Source organism: Denticeps clupeoides, chromosome 3 (genome assembly GCF_900700375.1).
Source record: "Denticeps clupeoides chromosome 3, fDenClu1.1, whole genome shotgun sequence".
NCBI lineage: Eukaryota > Metazoa > Chordata > Actinopteri > Clupeiformes > Denticipitidae > Denticeps > Denticeps clupeoides.
The window spans coordinates 10,095,786-10,117,366 of NC_041709.1; the positions used below are offsets into that span (position 1 = coordinate 10,095,786).

The following is a 21,581-nucleotide window of genomic DNA, read 5'->3' on the forward strand; positions in this document are numbered from 1 at the left end:
AACATGCGTCACTCGGCCCCATGTCAGTAAAGCGATCTGTGAAATCCGCCACGTTATTTTTCACGCACGTATCCATACGGGCATGACCGGCACAATTCCAGTAAAAGGCGTGTGAGATCAACAGCTGCAGCTCCACGACCTGTGGCTACATTGCAGTTAACGGGCATTGCAGCGATGTGTAATTGAAAGGGTAAATGCATTGTTGCACGTCAAACCCAGTTCCGCAAACAGACTCGTCTCTAAGCTTTCTGATCATTTGTGACTCATGAGAATCTCATGATGTTTCAGGCGGTGACTGGTTTTCACAACTGCGCCCAAGAAAGTGTTCATATCAGAGCAGGAACAGATGCAAACATGTCTTCAGTGGATCAATTGCGCAGTGGCAGATCAGACTGGCCTGGTCTTCTCCATGCGTGGGCATGAGTTAAAAGTAGACAGAAGTAAGCAGCACATGCTGACCCCACAGCTCTGTCATCTTGCTGTTGTTTGAGCTCCAATCCAATATTGCTTAAAGGTGGTCATTAATAAACATTTTTTTTAACCCAGTGATGATCCTAATGATTTAATTCTAATCACTTCCATGGCCACATGGATATAAAATTACTCAGACTGCTTCTACAAGCATTTCTGAAATAACGGGTCATTCTCAGGAGCTCAGTGAACACTTGTGATAAGGCAAAACAAGATTTCATGTGCAATTAGTTAATTTGTGAAACTTCTTCACCACTAAATATTCCACAGTCACCTGTTATCATAAGGACGAGGAGGCAACTAGGGGCAACAGCAACCTTGTAAAATCATTTTGCTGTCAATAGCTACAGACCTCCGAACTATTTGTAGCTTGGATTAGCTCAAGAGCAGTGAGTTCAGTTCATGGACAGGGTTTCCATGGGTGAGCAGCTGCATCCAAAACCTAGAGCAGTGGAGACATATTCTCTGAAGTGACAAATCATGCTTCTCTGACTGGGAATCTGATGGATGAGTAAGGGTTTGATTGATGCCCGGAGAACAGTACTTACCTTGATGGAGCAGGGGTGTGTGCTGTTGTTTTTCAGTGGTTGGGGTTGGTCTCTTAGTTCCAGTGATAGGAACTCTAAAGACTTCAGCATACCAGAACATTTTGGGCAATTTCATGCTCACAACGTTGTGAGAACAGATTGGAGATGGACCCTTCCTGTTCCAACATGACTGCACCATCAAATTTGGTGTGGAGGAAGTTGACTGACATACACAGAGCCCTGACCTCAACCTGAAAGAACACCTTTGGAATGAATTAGAATGTGTTTTACAGGACTTTACAAATGCTCTTCTGGAAAAAAAACACACACACATTAAAACCTATAGATCTTCTAGTAGATCCATAGAAATCAAGAGCGCTTCTGAAATCAAATTAAAGGTTTTATTTTCAGGCTGTGATTAAAGTTGCCCAATTTTTACACAATAATAATTTTAAATGACTGCTTATTGGGGCACTTTTTGCAGTACATGAGTTTTCATAACGTTTATGTAACACAAATGTCAAGTTTGATGGTTTTACAGGCAACAGAGAGCATGAGAGGCAGGAGAGTGGAAGAAAATGAAAGTGAGGGAGGCAGGCAGTGAAAGAACGAGGAGCAAAAAACCCGCCAATCGCTCATTACAGCCCATTATCCAGCTCGGTACCCCACCACTCACTCCGGCAGGAGCAGCCTCAGCTGAACGAGTGAAAAGGAAAGAAAGAAAGAAAGAAAAAAAAAAAACGAGGAAAGAAAAGAGATCCAAGTGCCCCGGAGATGCAGCGAAGCAGCCTACTTCCCCTGAGCAGAAAGGTGGAGAGCTCCGCAGCACACCTCTGCTCTCCGTGCCCACTCGAGAGCGAGAGAGCGAGAGTGAGCCTCCACAGATGGCTCCGTAACTGTTCTCCCTCACACCTGCTGATTCACCAGCCCCACTCACCTTAGTCATTTTTTACACCGATAAATAAGACATGATGCGATGTGCGCTTGCCATTCTGCCTCTCTGCCTGGCTCAGCCTCTGTGCATGCAGGGACAAGAAAAAAAAAATATTCTGTAGTTCTAAAGGTTTCAATTGAGCAAATGCCTTATATTCTGGATTAAGGCTTTTTAAAAAGAAAAAAAATAATAATTTTTTAATGTTGCTCATATTACTGGATTCAAATGTCTTTCTTTGTGTCACGTTCTTCCTGTTTTAGAGGAGGAGATGGAGACTGGAACTGTGAAGTGACAGTCAGGGACTTCACCAACGCGCTTCCTGTCAGGTAAGGCAGCATTTTGCCCTGGATCAAACATCCTTCACACGCATCTTTTTAATATTTTGTTCCACATGTGGAAAACCTGTCTTGTCATTTCTCATTCTCAGCTGCAGTTTTTTTGTGCCGGCGTGAGGCAGCACCGTGTTAAGCCACGTTTAACCGGGTACAAAATGAACATATTACCTCAAGTGAGAAAAAAAAGAAAAAACGATGTCAAAACAAACATCTTGATTTTCCTCTCTTTCAAGCGAGGGTAAGGGCTGCATTTGTGTGTTTTCCCTCTAGGTTCTCTCTTTTTTTTTCTTGGCAGAGTTGAAAGATTAAATAGATGGTAATATGATTTGGTTTGCTGTGCTGGTTGAGTGTGAAGTGTCTACACCACAGCATGTGTTATATTGACATTGGCATGGCGTGCTGTGGTGTAACATAATTAATTATTCATTGGAGCTCACTGGGATGGGGAGACAGGCAGGAGGCTCTGTGAAGGCTTTTATTTCACGACGCTTGCTCAATATCTTTGCCGAGCTTTCATCACCCCATCAGATCATCTCCTTCAGCTAATGTGCCGTGTCTTTTATAATATTCAGTACAGAATAGATGTAAAGCAAATTAGCATAGATTGTTCGATTCGTTATTGATCCTAAAAAAGAAACTGATCCCAAAATCGTTAATAAACATAAATCTGGCCACAGTTCGGGATGAAGTGTTCCGCTCACACTGAGGGCCATGAAACAGGGTGGGCTACACAATACAAGGGCTCCTTATTTCCTACACAATTCGCATTTCCGTGGGGGAATTAGGTAGTGAAAAAAAAAAAAGTCTAAAATGGGTCAGAAGAAAATAACATTTAAATCATCAGAATGGCAGAAGACATGAGTGGGCTTAGGGCCATTCAATAACCCACCACCAATATTCATCCCCCAGGATGTGCACGCGAAGCAGGGCCCTTTGGCACCGGGAGCAGACTAGAGCTTAATATCCCATGTAATTTCAGCCATGGAGCGAGGAATTTTTAAGCAAGCCCCCACAGGTTGTTTATCTGACAAAATCCATTTAGGCAGTTAATGATAAGTAGATGGTCTGGCAGTTCACGATATAAAATAAGAGAAACTTGGAAAGATGATTTTTTTTTTATGTTTGTATGATGTTGTGCACAATGAGGCACTCTGAATACTTGAATGTGTGTGTGTGTGTGTGTGTGTGTGTGTGTGTGTGTGTGTGTGTGTGTGTGTGTGCATTTGTTTATCTGAGTGCTCATGTTCTAAATAGGGCTTTTAATGTACAGTCTAAATAATTCACTGTATTTCCCCCTGAGAGCAAATTATTTTAATTTGGAAGACTTCACACATTGTACTTTTTTGGTTTTGTCTTTTTGACAGAGAAAAAAAAAATTATCTCAATAGAGATTTTTTTTTTTATTTGAGCTCTACTGCACACACACACACACACACACACTCCCTGGGTTCTCAGCTGTGTTTTTGTTTTGGGGAGCACTACCATGGCGATGTCCTTCTGGGAAGGGCAGATCTTCTGAATGCTGGCACAGCCCAATACTATTGATTTTACAAGAGAACAAACACAACCACCGATGGCTGCAGCAGCCGCAGCAGCAGCCAACGCTCGGCTCTGTTGATGTGCGTCTCCCCTTGTTGTCAAGAGATAAGAGTGTTTGTTTACTCCTCCCATTTTCTTATGCCTCCACTTTATACTTACTTACTAATTCACTTACATCCGCGCTTACTTACTTGTCGCAGCTGCAGAATGCAGCAGATTTTAAAACCACAAGACTGTTGTCGTTTTCTTCTTTGTTTCTTGCTGTGGTTTTCCCGTGGTGCTTTCTGAGATGCTTCAGAGTGGACGCTGATTATTGGCAATAGTGTAGATTTGTGATGACTCAGGTATTCCACCCCCAGAGTGGGTGAGTCACGCCGGTTCGTGATGTGATATTTTGCTCATTAGAAAGTATGCTGTGTGAACCTGAGAAAGATCACATGAGAGTGGCCAAAACATTCATCTTAAGGTGTCAAATGGCACCACCCCTGATGCTGCGTTAACGTGCGTGCACACTCGTACACACACACACACACACACACACACACAGGTGCACGCAAACCCAAAAATGTCTGTGGCTGATTTGTTAAGATTAGCACTCTGCTGAAAAAAAAAACTGCATGGCCACCCTAAACTGGATAAGCTGGTTGACCAGCTAGTTTGACCAGTTTAAGGTCTGTTTTCATACACCATACCAGCAAAGACGATCTAGACGATCTAGAACGACCTATCCGGTCGGCACCTTAAATATCTCAAAACATACCTATTGTGAAAATGTGTCCATATTTTTGTGGGTCGAGTCGAGCGGGGTGTGTACAATGTATATTTGTTGAAAACGTCTTATTTGTTCTTGTCAAAAAATAAGTCAGGTTTTTGTCAGGCTTAGATGATGTGCATACTTTCTTTTGGTAAAACTTGGAATGGGTCCCACACAAATGTTATTTATTTGAATTAGATTTTGATTTGTTTAACATAAATGCATTTATTTGCATGCATATGAATTTTCAGAATTGCACACTTACCTTTAGATTTTTTGGTTTTTAAATTACAATTTTTTTTATTTTCTCTCTCATACTAATAAGTTTATATTGGTACTTGCATAAAAGATACAAGTTACCTGAAGTCTAGTTGAAGGTAATCACTAGGGGCTCGCTATAAACCCTAGAATCCTGCTGTTTTATTGAATCAGCAGCAAATTGAATTGTTTTCACGTATGTTTCAATCATTAATCCTTCCTTAAAATTCTCCCACATGTTTTTGTCTTCTCAAGCTATTTATCATTCATCACATTTGCCTATTCAGTCATGGCCAGCACCGGGCAGAGAGAAGAAGAGTGCAAATTCAGTTAACGTTGTGTTGCAATCTGTGTGTTTTTCGCATTGCTGTAGCCCACACAGTATTGTGCTACTTCTTGTGTGTGTGAAACGAGTGGGAAACTGTAAGCAAAACTCTATTCGCTGATCAGATGTGTGAGGGAACGCATTAGCCCGTTATTGACCCTGACTTTGCTGATATTTATTTGTCCGTGTTATGGCCCACAGTCCGACAGGCTGTGCGCACTGCCAGTGAACGTTTTGACATTTTAATTCTCCTTGCATTAGTTAAGTGTGCCTTGTGGACTTTTGTGCAATTTCCAACATTGCATGGATTTCACAAGTCATGTGAGGAGCTTAAATGCTCGCCTTCTTTATTGAACATTAACTGAATAGCTTTTTTGTTGCCATCTGGAGGACTTGTTGTCTTTTTATATGTGCTGAATGTATATAATTATGCTGAACTTCGGTCAGAATGGAACATTTCACATCCTCATCTACGTTCTAATAAAGCTCTAATAAAGAGTGATTTCCTCATTAAATCGCTTCATTTCATTCTTTCTCTCCACTCTTTGTCTTGCCATAGGCACCATCACCCTGAACTAACGTAAGAGTACACATATCCAGTGACTTGGAAGTGTTAGAAGAATCCTATGAACTGTACAGGAATCACAAAAACGCATAGAAAAGGAGGTAAAATTTAGTGTCATCGGTGTGTGTTGTTGGGAGAAGATAACATGACTGAAACACATAACTTTCACATGCCATTTTTTTGACAAACCACCAATGTACTTTTACACCTGTAAAACATTAAAAACGGTTTCTTTGGTCAAGTGGTGGGACATATTATGTAGCCAGTGAACAGTCTGTAATTTGCTCCTAAATGTGCTGGAAGCAGGAACATGGGTAAGTATAAGCCTCTGAGCAACTTTGTTAATGGCCAAGAAATTAGATGATGCCATATTCTGACACCAGATGCACCTCTAATGGACACGTGAGCATCCAACCTGGACCAGGGAGCAGTGGAAGATGGTGGCTTTAGTTGAGATCTATGAAATGTCCATTCCATTTCATGTTGTCATGAAAAGGAACGTACCAGGTAGGTTCAATTTTAGGTTGAAATGTGCATAGGAACCAATTTACTAGTAGAAGAATTCTAGAATAAACAGTTTTCTTAATTATGACATTGAATAGCCACAGGTGCAGCCTTCTTGCACCAAGCAATAAACAAATATCAGACAAATGTTTCAGCATGCTGCACAATCAGTGTAATAATGTAATTAATTTCATTCTAGTGTCTGACTAGTGGATGCCTCCTTTCTCTGAGCACTGGAGGACAAACCAACTTTACTGGTTCATGTGGTTGTGTTTCTTTGGTGTGATACAAGGTACACAAGGTACGCACAACATAAAAAGGACCCGCATGACTCCTTTATAGCCCAGCAGATGACAAACACTTACATATGCACACACACTCTTAACACTCTCAAGTATTACAGTCTTCACAGATTCACACCCTCTCGAGCCTTCCGTCTTTTTGAACACCAAGCACCTTCTGAAATATTAAAAACTCCACGGAAATTGCCTGCGATGTCTTATACTACCTGGTGTGCTCTTTTTATCTGGTACATAATTGAAGCGCAACTGTTGTGATAAAACAAATGGGCCAGATGTTCCACTGAAGTGAGCTAATGACCTCAGTGTACCAAAGCTGGCAACGCACATATATTTGTGAACACGTGAGTAACGCAAACAAAAAAGTGGCATAATGCTTTTAGACAATTTTTTGGTAAATGTTCTCCGAAGAATTTAGGCATTATGATGAAGAGAGTGTACAATTGCGTTTTTGGTCCGGAGATCAGCTGCGTTTTCTGGCCAGCAGTTAATTCCTTGCATATGCAACACTGGAACATATTACGCATATTGTAGCAGAGTGAGGCACATATGGAACGGGTTATGTAAGAAATGTTTCTGTTACACCACACACTCCACAGGGACATGGGGAGTTTACATGGCTCACGTGTTAAAAGTTCTGGAGAATGTTCATTTTTATAAAGACTGTGAAAGGTCATATTTTATGAGGTGCAGAGACATTGCTCTGATAAACCCCGTAATATTAAACACTCATCTCTGACTTCGTCATCAAACCAGTCAGTGGGACGTTTACAACATTTATGTGTAAGATGCGCCGAGGGTAATTAAGCTGTCAGAGACAAGAGGAATGGGAGGACAGGTTTGTAACTGGGTATTTGTTTAGTTTACATCATAACTACATCCGGGGGCTGGCAAAAACAAAAGTGATAAAGCTTAGCAATTGTTTACTCAGGAGGGACATTTAGCCTTCTGAAATGCAATGTGACTTCATGTATTTTTCAGAACCTTAATATGCACAATTACTTATCATTTGAAATCCTAATGCATTTCTACACCAATTCCCATCTTTCCACCCTGAGATTGATTCAGAAACATGCATTTTCTGAAATAAACCTGCTTTGAACAAAGTCAGGTGGCCTGCAGTCTGCAACCATTTGAAGTGTCTATAAGCTCCCTGGTGCCATCTGAATCAGATGCACAAATGAGATTCCTCAGACGTTTTTTTTTACCAAGGACACCTCTTCTGGTATCAGGGTGGTGAAAGGATTTCTCTTTATTATTCAAATTTGTCTTTGAAAGAGATATCATTGCTTCATATAGAACTGAAGGATTAGATCGGGATTTTGCTGTTCAAACAGGAACAATTGGTATAGTGCAAACAAAAAACTCTGTATGTGACTTGCAAAATTAGCCTGACATAGACATTGACATAGACATTGGAGGTTTGTAAATTCCTGCCTTCATTTGCCCCGAAACATGGTCACATCAGGCGTGGCTTTGACACTGCAAACTGACATGAGTGCCACTGGCACTATGCTCCTGAGGTAAACGTGTTTGGGTAGGGCATAACCTGATAAACGTGAATTATAAGAGAAAATTATAGATTTATTTATTCACATATTTCATATTGTGTTATGCTTTATGGGGGTCAGTCTACATTATTCATCAAAATATAATAAATTGAACACAAATTTAATAAACTGGATGTTTCATATTTGTGTGTGTGTATTTAAGCAAAGTTTTAAAGTTTATCTGTTTTATCAACTCCTTCTATTTGAATATAATTTATTTAATATTTATAATGCAAATAAATTTCTACAATAAATGTATAATTACATGTTTACATTTAATTATACAATACATGTATAATTTTACATTTTTAAATTACTATATAGTTGTATTTCATATGCATTAAAAAATAGAAGCAATATTAAATGTTTCAAATTTAACTTTAAGCAGATGCACTGTAAGCACAGATTAGATTCTTTTTCCAATTATGCCCTTGGCATTCCTGAAGACTCGTAAATGGTTAGACATGAGACCACTTGATTTGTTCCCCTCAAGAATTAGGGCACCAACAGAATACAGTAGGCATGCTCCAAAGTTCCTGTCTAAGCCCCTTGTTTCAGAACGCAAATATCATGGCAATGTTATGCCCAGGGGAAAAACATAGCATGCATGAATGTGGATATTTTTCCCCTTTCAGTTTTTTATTTTTCAGATCAAAGCATAGAGAAACCCAAATGATTTCTCCACTGCTTTCCCTGGTGGTTTAGAAAGGAAACAAATAGCAGTGCATGATTGTGATGTAGAAGGGTAGCACATTGACTATAAATAGACACACTTGTCTCCCCATTGCTCTGTCTGAGGCTGAATTCTGGGTTTTATCCTTCCCTGGAATTCTCAACCTAAATTCAGGGATTATTTTCTGGAAAGCAAACTGACACCGAAAAATATTTCCCTCTCTTGGGAACTTCCTATTTTTGACCTCCTTTTGATTTGCAGAGATCATGGAGATGTGAAAAAACTCTACAGTTGTAAACTTTCAGTATGACAGTTGGCCAAGAGAGTCCCGAACCGCAAACTCTCCCTGCTCTTTCTGGATTTTGCAAGATGAGTCAAGTGTCTAAAAATGTCAAAAAATTGATATAACATTTGATAACACAGAAGCACCATGATACAAAGCATGCACACAGAAACCACAGTCTCCTGATGGCATAACTGGCCTGCTGTCCCCGTAGCTAAGAATAACAGTCGTGTTCGTACCTTCAACTGTGAGAACCGCTGAGAAACTCAAAACGTTCTTTATCTGCATCATCCAGCTTCTGAGTCAATACTCAGTACTTACGGTGATGAAGCTCACCCCGGGGTGTCCCTTGGGCCTTGATGCTGTGCATTTGTCAATAAGTCAGTTTATGCTTCCAAATTGGGCCTGAAATATTTTCAGCTCCAATCCTTTCCTGGTGCTGATACGTATATTGTCATCCCTCCCGTGATTCATTGTTGTGCTCGCTGCACTCCAGCACTAATTTAATGACCATGGCAAACATGTCTGGGTGTGTATCAGGAGTCCTATAAATAAACTTCTTCCTCATTAATGCATTTAGCTGTTTATTCACGCCTTTTAAGTGGGTACATTGAATTATGTGTACCGTCGGGGCCAGACACAGTCCTTACATGCATGTTGGTTAAAAAAAAAACACAAATAATTTTATCTGTGATGAACAACATACAGTTTTTTGGGGTTTTAAAAATGAATGAGCCGGCAATCCCCATTCATCAGCAATAAAAAAAAGAAGGGCAAGTTGCAGCCATCAAGTCTTGCGGCTTCATGGTGTGTCCATCCCAAAACCTGTTCATTTGAACTTGGTCCACCTTCACAGATGATTTTCTCCCTGATGAGTTTAAAATATATAGCTGGAAAGCAATTAAGCAGATTAAGGAAAATGAAGACATAAATTTGGTAGCACTGAGAGCACAATGGCCAACTGCATGCATTGATGCGCTAATGTGTTTACTGTAATCGGATTTGTAATCTCTTACATTTTTGAAAAGCCACGTTAGGATATTTTGCATAAGAAAAAAATGCACACACCGTAAGCCATGTTACTCTTGTCTTGTTTTATGCCATTTTATGCCCACATTCCCTTCAGTTTGCTTCACACAAAAGCTCCAAGGACAAATTCTGCATTCACCTTTTACAGGTAATGATTATGTGAATCGAAGGCTGGCAGTGTAAGGCGCCATGTTTTTTTTTTTAGTCTGGCCACATCCAACGGTGATAGAGACAAAACCCCATGATTTCCAGCCTGCTGTTTAATGCCAAGCTTTATTTTCAGCATGGCATACAAAATTTGAATAAGCCTCTCACACAAATCCAAAACATGACTTCTAGATAAGCGTGGATTGGATTTTTTTTTTTAAATGGCGCAACCAACACTAATGTGACTGACAGAGGCATGGTTGTGCTTGGTATAAAGAGAAGGGGAGACCTTTGAGGCTTTCAAAGTGGGTAACATTTGAGAAAGTTAACATTTTATTTTAACTATTCATATGCATTTCTGTGTTTGATCACATGGCTGGTTCATCTGAAGCAGTCAGTTCTCTTCAGACATTGTACTGCAACTGAAGGGGAAATTTGGGGGACATCACACATTACAGGGGATATAGATATATATGTGTGTTTATGTGTGTGTGTGTATATATATATTGTTTGGGATGTTTTTAAATGGACATTATTCTTAAAAAAGTTCATTAGATAGCTTGAGCTTTTTCTGTGTTTTGGATAATTTTTGGAAATAAAAAAAAGGCTTTGTCAAAATTGCAATGCCATGTGACATTTCAAACTATCCAGAATGAGGAACTACAGAGCTGAGAGGTGTCAGAATTGGTTTAAAACAACCTCATTAAAGTACTTTTGGTGGACAGAAATATTGACACTCAATAAAAAGGATTAGGTGGATACTTGCTATCTTCTCCAAGATGGTAAGTAAGACTATCCTCTTTCCATCTGTTTATTTCTATAAACCTGACAATAGTTAACATGCCCCATGCTCTTCAGCACTTTTTATAGCACTTATAGTACAGGGGTGTAGGACAAAAACCCGATTTGAATCCCGAGCCGCCAAGGTACACACTGAGCAAAGCACCGTCCCCACACACTGCTCCCCGGGCACCTGTCATGGCTGCCCACCGCTCACCAAGGGTGATGGTTAGAAGCAGAGAATGCATTTTGTTGTTTGCACCGTGTGCTGTGCTTCACAATCCAACTTTCATAATGATTCCCTTTTGTCTGCCTAATACAATGCCCATGGTTCAATATGTTGCATATGCTTAATTTTCACAAATCAAGCATTTGAAAAAAAATAAAAAATACTTTCATTTTTGTTTTGTTGGTTGTTTGACCAATTAAATGGTGCTTTCATCCGTAAACACCACAGTTCAGCAAAAGTGCCCTTGCTCTGGTGGTGTGGGGCTGTGTAAATGACTTCTTGGCCATTTCATCTGCACATTTGTTGCGAGGTTGCCATAGCAGAGCAACAAACAATGCAACATCTGCACAGGAGCACACCACATACAGAGGGGATATTGTCTTCAAACTCCTGGCTTGTCGATACAGAGTTTCACAATCTCAAACATTTACATGAAGCGATGACTTTCTGACTCACAATGAAGAGCACATCCAGATTTAAACAGAGCTCATGGCGAACCAGGAAAAATAAATCCACTGATTTCTAAGATGTGCGCGTTTCCAACTTTCAGAGCATGTTTGAATTTAGCAATAATGTATGAATGTTTACTTTCTTCCACCTATCTCATTACTGCTGTTGGGGCGCGTGAGCGAGGACAAGAGGCGTGTCAGGCGGAGGTGTGAGGGAAATGCCAATTCTTTTGCCATGGAACGTCATGCAGCATTTAAGGGTCCAGGTATGATGGCTGCCAGCATCATGTGCGCTGTCACTCACTGTCGTCTGTAGCTCGGCAGCGCCGCTTCCCCGGAGAGACTGATCCGAGGGGACGCGTGGCCAGGCCATGACATGGGAGGGGGGGTGGAGTAGAATGAGACAGATATACAGAGAGAGAGAGAGAGAGAGAGATAGACAGAGAAGGGTGGAGGAAGTGAGGGTGAGAGCGTCCCGGGGGCCATTGGCTACAGGCTGGAGATGCTGTCTGCTCCTGTTGAAACACCAGGTCTCTGGTGTGTGTAGGAGCGCTATGACCTCCGCTGCCCTCAGGTGCTTGTGGCAACAAGCATGTTACAAACAGGAGTAAGACCGGCTTTGAACTCCATGCAGAGCGATGACATGTGAATGATTTGTCGATTTATTTATATATTTCAACAAACTACATCCAACAATTAATATTTATTTATTTATTTACTTACTTTTTTAAATGCTATCATGCTTTAAATACTGATAAATGCTGTAAATGTAAATACTGCAAATGTGTATGTGTACATATGCCAGACCAAGAAATTATAAGAGCATGAACCATTCTGAAATATGCACAAACCTCCACATTTAGCCTATAAATGTAAGTGAGCCTTAGTAATATTTGCACCAGATTAATTAATTAATTCACAGTATTTTTAAAATCTCTATTCAGCCTCTGACATTTTCTATTTTTAAACACCTGTCAGTCATGTCAAAACTCTTATCTTCACATATGTGAAAACGTAAATGCTCCTCTGAACGTGAAATGACAAATGTCATCACACCCGGTCTTTATCTTGGCTCAGGGTCTGTTGAGGCCCTGGGCTAAAAGGGAACCCCGTAATGGCTCTCATATGCCCCCGCATGAATGTGCCAGAATGTAGAAAATCCAATTAAAACATGGAAGAGCAATCAGCGGCAGCGGGTCTGATAGAGTTACTGATCTCATTAGCGGACCTTGCTGTAATGCCATTAATGCATCATCTGTCACAGGTTCCTCTGCACATCTGAAAAGTGACTGGGAGCTTAATATGGACTGGGTGGTTGCTATGAAGAGCTTCCTACATGAGGGATGTGCGTCCAGAGGTGCAAACGGTGCTGACAATGAAGAAACATGTTCAACATTTCATATCAATTGAATTGGATGATTTCATGAGTTCCTGTAATGGTGCGCTCTATACAAATACATAGATTTTTTTTTTACCCAGTTGAAAAATATGGTTCCTGAATTAATTATTTTTAAACATACTGTGTTAAAATCAAACAAAGCACAATTAATGTATGGCCATTTTGGTCAATTTCTGTGTGACCTATGACACAGATGTAAAATCTAAACTAACCAGAGACAATCCCTACATAAAAATGAAGACAGATAGTGAAGTTATTTAATGGCCATATCTTTTGTGTGCGAATTTTAAGTAATTTTTTAATTGAGCCACAGGAGCAATGCAATGGGTATTACAGGTGTACAGAGAGTGGAAATTCTGCTTGACCAGACAACCTAACCTTGAATGAATTGTAATTAATTAATTTCAAAATGTGTTTTATGAGTTTCTTTTTTAAATGAATTGATAGCAATAAATAAATAAATAAATAAATAAATAATAATAACAATAACTTGTATGAAAACCAGTACAGTGTCATGGACCTGTCTAATCAAAGGCAACTCAGCATTTCCTGATTTCAGAAATAGATTTTCCTGAAAAAAGGAAGCACGGTGCTCTAATTCTTAGTATTAAAAGCACATTATGTTTCCTTTAATTGTTTCTCAATAGGTTATTAACTTTGAAGAAATGTGAAGTAAAGTCGCTTATGAAAGTCTGAAAATGTCTTTGCGGGTAACCTATTGTCTTTGGGCTAACTGTGCTACCCATAAGAGATCTTTTACAGATGTGATTGAGCATAAAAGTGAACATGCTGCTGCTGACATCACCACTGATAATAGAACTGATGGAGATAATGACACAGTGTGGATGAATAGGAATTTTTGGAGCTAGAACACTCATTTGATGCCTGGCTTGGGACTTGCTATGCTACACCACTGACCACTAGTGACAGGCAGTAGTTACTGATAAGCACAGACTATGTCTCAGACCTGTCATAAAGTTCAAGAGAATTACGCCAGATAAATGAACAAATTGTAAGTAGTGATGTCTGCTGAAGGTATAAGACTCCTGATTGTTTCAGCATATTCCTTTAGTGCCCTGCGATCCCAGATAAGCTATAAACATTTTTTAAAATTTCATCAACTTCAACCCCACTCATTGTGTTTGTCCATCTCAACCTCTCCAGCCGTTATGTAAGGTGCTGGCAGTCGTTGGCCATTACCGCTGGGCCTCGGTGTCCGAGAGGTTGGGCCTCGGAGGACTGACAGGTGCAGGCCCGGCTTGTCACAACACATTTGCTCCAGCCGGCATGGCGGCTTGTTTACTGCTGGAAATGAACACAGGCTCTCAGAGGAAGCGCCAGGCATTCGCCCTGTTTGGCCTCTCTGTCCAGTGCGCTCACCCCTGCATAAATTGCCCAGATCTATTCTCCACCGCTGCGGCGGAATTTCAGAGTTGATAAGTCACAGTGTCGTCTTTTACCCAGATCTGGGTCCTAGAAGACAACTTTCAGTAACATTATGAGGGGAACAGAAGAATAAGCGTGGGTTTGTTTCAACTTTCAGTGGGTGTGTTTGAAAGCATGTGTGGGTTGGCTTAAGGCAAAAACTTTGCCCCTATCCTTTTTATAACTTTTTGGCTGGGTATCCTTAATATCTGCTTAATTGAAATATTCATATAGTACAATTGAATAAAGAAAATAGATCCATGAACAACATATACAGTAAAACCATGTCCAGGTCTGGTGAGAATGGCAGTATGATATTTCAAATGCCTAATGCATACAACTTTTATAAGGTGAATACATTTGAATTACAATGAAGTTAGTGTAGGTATGCCAAAATTACTATTATGCTGCTCCATAATTATCAAATATTCAAGCAACATTTAAATCTTAGAAAAAATTCAAAATTATCCTACAGCTTCACAGATAAAGGCAGTGGAGAAAGTAGTAGAGGAGTGTCATGCTGAGATGGTCATGATAATGATTATTATTAGTAGTATCAACAGTAGTAGTAGTATTAACTACTGTTGCCAATGAGAAAGTAATAAACCCAGCCACTGGTGACATGTGACCATGCGTTTTTTTTTGGTGCCGGTTCCAGGCCTGTGTAACCAGACCGGTTGATCTGCTGTGGCAACCCCTAATGGAAGAAGCCAAGAAGAATTGACGAGCAATAATTATTAAAAATTATTAGAAATTAGCAGAATGAAAAAAGCCTTTTCTAATCATAGATCGCTCAGCATTTCAGAAATAGGTTTTACTGAAACAAAAAGGAAACTAAAACTAATATTAATGACATTTGACGCCAAGCACAATTTCCAATATCTGCATCCTACACCTTCACATCTGAGAACAGAAACAGAGAGTCTTGGTCAGTCTGAACACTATTTAGTCAGAGGTGGATCGGAACAGGATGGGATCAGTAATCGGTCACAAGTGGGTGACTGGCTCGATGCCCCCTAAATGAATTTCCAGACCCTTTGCTTCGCTGAAGGGGTGCCATCCCCCTGGAGCCCTTGTCTGTGCTGCCTTGGTGGCTCACAGTTCTTTCTGGAGAAATGAAATTGCTGCCCTGTTCTGCGCCTGGAAATGAAAGAGCGGCTACCGAACTAAAGGTCAGCGCCTCTCTGATTTCCCTCTCCGACGCGCTCTCGCTCTGACTCACCCTCAGAATTTATGCAAGAGGATTTCTAGTAATCGCTTACTCTATCCACCACTTCATTACATCTCAAGTTTTTTTATTTATTTCACATTCATTAAAATATCGATAATGGTGAAGATAACCCCACGGTGCGTTCTTGCCGTTCGGATGCATGAGATCCTGAATATCAGTTTTTTCACCATTTCTGTAAGCGTTAAGGTATGTGCCAACAATCCACTACACAATCTCAACTCCCTCTGTGTAGGGTAAAATGCAGTCATCACTTCTGACACATGGGCCAGCAGGAAGATGAGGAGACACTTTTACTTCTGTAGGAGTGATGATGTACCGGCCGTGGGATGGAGCTGAATCTGCTCTGTGGTTTGGCTGCAGGAGAGACGGGCCTTCAGCTTTTCGTCCAAAGCTCCCGCGGAGTGTTGCATCTGCCAAAGCAAATGCTCAGGTGCTGGTTTGTAGGTAAACATACTACCATTAGAAAGGTTTGGGTTCATTCAGTTACACCAACCATGTTTTAACACGGAAACCAAGTTTTAAACCTTGACATTTTTGCTTCTTTTGCCACTTCAATAAGGCTTTGATGCAGGTTTGTTTTTTGGTAGAAAGCTCTTTTTATTTTTGTTCTGATGTTGGTAATCATGAATCAAACTCATGTCTCAGTAGAGCTGTGAATAAAATTGCAAATGACTCAGGACTGGCTTCATATCTGATATTTTTTAATGAGTTCCAAAGTGTGGGCACACACATTTTACCAAGGCTAGGCCTGCTTTACATATTATAGCATATGCCATTTTCAATGACAAACCATTTTTATACTGTGAAATAAACAGTTCACGAAATGTTCTTTTTGACCATCAGATCATTTTTACAGAAAGGCAGAAACACTTTTTTTCTCTGTGATTCAATTTGAAAGTGCTGATCAAGTTGTGATAACCATCATATGTGAGTGGGTGCACAGCTAATATGGAAACAGGCTGAAGAAGACACAAATGATTCTTACAAAATAGAATTCGGAGTTCGCACACATGCTGTGTGTGTTTGGTGCTGGTTTCCTCCAGGTTCTCCAGTTTCCACCAGCAGTCCAAAGGCATTTCACTCTCTGAAATTCATTATGATTAATTTATTAAAATCACTATGTGAATCAAATATTAAACAATTAAATCAATTATTATTAAAGCGATTTATAATCACATGTGACACAGTACAGCACCCAGTGCACACAGTAAAATGTGGTCTCTGCTTTTAACCATCACCTGTGCTCTGCCATGAATGGTGCCCAGGGAGCAGTATGTTGGGACAGAACCTTGCTCAAGGGGAGGTTGCCTTGGTGGTTCAGGATTTGAACTCACTACCTTTGGATTACTAGTCAAATTCCTTGCTCGCTAGGCCACCACTGCCCCTACAGAATTGTCTGTAGGTGTGGGTGTGTGAGTGAGTAGTGTGTGTGTGCGCCCTGTGGTTGGCTGATGCGTAAGTGAGTGAATTCAGTTTGGCCTCACAGTGGCAAAGAAGCTAGTGAGCTCAAAATTCTGCACTGGCTTTGCGTGGTTGCATGGTCCCATGTTCTTGCCACTTGTGACTGTAAATTGGCCCTTGGTGTGAGTGAATAATGGGCTGACATCCTGCTGAATCCTCACCCTGCGCCCAATGTCCCTAAAATGGTCTGAATGTTGAATCATGGCAACTGGACTTTCTTTCTTTAATGTAGAGACATTTCATTCTGCATCCACAGAACTTTGTTGCCATGACTCAACTTTCAGACAAATTCACCTGGATGACTGAGAATCTTGACAGACATGTCCCTAAAATGAGCTTTAGCAACTGTAACTCTGACTAAAATTCACATTTTGAACCAGTGGCTAAATCCCTATGATTCTTTGACCCAGTCCTGTTGAATGCAGAACTGAAGCGTAAGCGTTTTGCGAGATTGATTGAATTCAGAAAAAGGGTCAGTGAGTGATGAAACAACAGAACAAAAGAATAGAGAAAAAACCCGTTTTCTATTATCGTTTAAGGGTGGGAGGACTCTCTGCTTTTGTACACAAGCCTGGTTCATTGGAGGGTGTGACTTGAGGTTTTTTATCCTTTGTGAATGCCAATGTGAATGATTGTGTGGTCCACTTGAACAATGGCAAACACTTAACTGGCATATCATCATTTATTGTTGTAGCTTAAACAAACATAGGTTCGACTTTTTCCCTTTCACTGTAATTTGTTGCGATCTACTAACATTTTCTCAGTTATCCTCAGCAAACATGGCTCATTTCAGCATTTGTCAGTATCAGTAATCCTAAATATAGTAAAATATTTTTTTTCATTTTAGTGTGTCATTTGTCAGGTCAGAGTAAATCATTATTCACATAAAGCACAATAGACAATACAAATACCCAATCGTTAAAATAACATCAGATACTGTTTGGGTTAAGGTTTGGTCTAAGGTGTAGCATTTAAGAACGACATAGGACTAGCATTAACTTGATGAGACATAAACTGTCCCAATTTGCAGGGTCCTTCAAATGCAGTCCTGGACTTAGAAGGCTTTATCCAATGATCCAGTGCAGATTTGTTTTCAGAATGTGTCTGTTGCCTATAAGGAAGTTTTGGAAATACTTTTAAAATCAAGAATGAAGCAAAAATTACTGCTGGACACACTGTAATTAACCCTCCACACACACCACCCAAATTAGACCCACCCATGGTCTCATCTAAATTCAGCCACTCTACTTTTCTTGTGTCATGGACAGTACATGCTCCTGCTTCATCACTGGTTAATTGGTAATTGCATGGTGTCTCATTTCCTGTAATAATTATAGCGAGGGTTATTACTGGTCCCAATGAACCAGAAATAAATTCCTGAACAAGGTTTTTTCATGTTGAACACTTTATTTTGTTCAAGACCTTCCTGAAATTATGCTCAAAGATAACCTGCAAATGAGAGAGAAAGATGTGTCTGACACTTTGTCAGATATTGTGACTGGTGCACAATATGTTTGGTCCAGGGAATGACATCAAATGTTACAAGCAGATTTGTCATTTTAAACTTAACTTTCCCATTCAAGGATTAAGCCTAGATCTAGACTAAAGGTGTTTTTGAGTGAAGAATCTCACTTAATTCTCACTGAATTAAACATTAGTATAAGACTAGGCTTAATCCATGAATGGGAAATTTACCCTATTATATGTAATAATAATTGCAGATTTACACTTTAAATGTTCCCTGGGAGGATTTTAGGGTTAAGTTCTGTGTTCAGGCCCTGCATGAGGTGGTTGAATTTTGCAAGTGTGGCCTTTCAACATTTGACTCGGTCTGTGCCGATATACCGGCACTCTTTCCCTGCCTCTCCCACTTTGCCTTCCTCCTGTATGTCTCTCTCATATATCACGTTGCCTTATTCATGATTACTGTTTTTGTTTCCTTTTGTCTAATCCTGTCTTCACCTCAGTTCTGTTCAGGATGTAGTCTCTCAATGTCTTGCCCAACAGCAGAGTTAATCTTCCCATTGAACCAGTGGAATTTAGTCACAGTTCTGAGCTTTTATTTATCTGCCACGAAGTGCCCTTCAGTCACTCAGATCTGGGTCCTATTTTTACAGTTGCTTTGGTGCATTGAGTGTAAATCCTGCTCTCTGCAATATATTTGGAAGAAACCAACTGCTACTGCCAGTAAATAATTTTGTCTTTTCCTTAAATGACACAGGAGGAGGTCGCAAAATCAGAAGCCATTTTTGTTTAGTGTTAAATTAAGACATGTTTGATTGATATTGGCACTAAAATATATTTTAAATTACTTATTTTTTATTTAAGGATTTTTAAAGCCATTATGTTATTGCATGGACGAACGCATTCTGCAGTATATATGTTGGTCCATGGATTACTTTTTGGATTACTTTTTAGCGATTTATTCAGTTGATTGTTCAGTCATACTCATGTAGCTGTGTTATATCATTAGGGATGCATTTATTAAAACTAAATTCATTAAACTCATTAAGTATTTCTGCAGGTTGCATATAATTTGGCCAGTCCAATGTCTGTGTTCTAATTGGGGATTCTATAGTAATTTAATAAAATGCTTTGTTTGTTTTATCTTCTTTAAGGTTTTTTCATTTATGACTTGCAGATTATCGATAAACAGAAGGTAAAACACCAGACCACCATGCAACAGTGGCTCAACTTTTCAGAAGTGCTGTGTGCTGCATGACTCGATGTTGTGCTCATCTTCTAGCTGCTCCCCGTGAACATTACTGGCTGTGAGCAATTCATGACCTCAGCAGCCACGACCTCAACCCTAATGCAAGCTCCCTGCACTGCAGTTTTAAATCCCTGGGATTGGCTTGGCACATCATGAGTATCTGGCCAGTTTGAAGGCAACCATTTTTTTTTGCTTTTTTCTTTATCTAGGGCTTCAGGTTATCCCCAAGTGTCAGAACTCATATGTTCTTTCTAGGGCTCAAGTATGGCTGGAAACTGTTGGGTGATCTGCCTTATTACAAATGGTTGGATAGGGTCAGTGAAATATAACTGGGAACATTAAAGCAGTTCATTTGGTTAAAAAGGAATTGTGTTTGACTTAAGCTGCTGTGATTATTGCTCTGAAAAAGAAACAAATGACCTTCTGTGGGAATGCAACCCTCTCACCGTCTCTCTCTTTCTCTGCAGTCACAGACATATGTTCTCATTCAGGCCTCTCACACCCTCCCCAGCCCTCTAGCCAAGCGTCACAGAGAGAAAGGAAGAAAGTCAGCATCAATTTAATTATCTGGCACAAGAGAACATGCTGGAATGGCATGGAACAACGGCACTGTGGGTGAAAACTGACTATTTAAATTAAATTCACAATTTATCCATAGGCTGTACACTTTTGGGAACGCATCCTTTGCTCAAGTACAAACATGAGTATGTTGAAATGTACAGCATGAACAACAAATTGCTGTACATAATTATGAACCCACTGTAACTGGGAACCCAACCAGTTATAACCACAGTGGCTCCTCTCTTTGGGGGTCAGCAAAGCAGACCCATGAATGTATTGCTGTGTATGACTTTGTAATGTGCAATTAGCTAATTTCATGTCTAAGTAAGCACATCAGAAAGTAAAGTAAGCTTCTCCCTGTCTACATTCAAATAAATTATTTCATAACATGGTTTGAGTATTTACACATAAAGTATCAAGCAATTAAAAATGGAAATAACAACCTTGACAGAAGCATTGAGATTACAGTATATGGAACAGTATATGGTACTGACCAGTTTAATGGCATCCTTCTTGAACCAAAATTCTTCTTAAGACACTTAGCCTAGAAAACTATGATGTGAATAACACTGACAACACTGAAAGCAGAATTTAAAAGCCAGCAGAGGCAGTGTGATGATCAGGACTATGTCTATTTGGGAAACCTTGGATTCTGCAATCATGTGGATAATTTACATGAAGTAGCCCAACCACGGCAGGTCCTCTAAGTAGTGCCACGGTACCAGCGCGGGACTAGAACTTTGGACGAAACGAGAAACCCCAGTGCAATTTCCTCCGGTTTAATATGCGAACGAGACCCGGCGTGAGCAGCCAATCAGTGACTGAGCAGCTGGCAGTGGCCATCTTGCCAATTTATAGGAGCCACGTTACCTCATCTCTGTGTTGCTCCCGGTCACATGGATGGAATCGTGTGACAAGTAGGTCTTAGTTGACTTACTCACAGTCAACAAGGAACTGGTTGGTTTCAGACATAAAAACAAAGTGCATGTCTACTGTGCTTTAAATTCTACCAACATTATGACATTTTGAAAAGAAGTGTCATGACATTGAATAGTGCTGTCCCTTCATTAACTGTGTTTCTCTGCAGTTTGAATCCAAAAAAGAAAAGGTTGAAATACAGCAGAAGACAGTTTCAAAAAA

General features: G+C 40.1%; 1 long non-coding RNA gene across 1 annotated transcript; it reads left to right on the forward strand.

Annotated features, from left to right (window-relative positions):
* The first annotated feature begins 552 nt into the window (after positions 1-552).
* On the forward strand, positions 553-20,830 carry LOC114785581 (uncharacterized). The gene is made up of 3 exons (XR_003749078.1): positions 553-2,505; positions 5,703-5,809; positions 19,809-20,830. It is a non-coding gene; the product is annotated as an uncharacterized LOC114785581 (long non-coding RNA).
* The last annotated feature ends 751 nt before the right edge of the window (positions 20,831-21,581 follow it).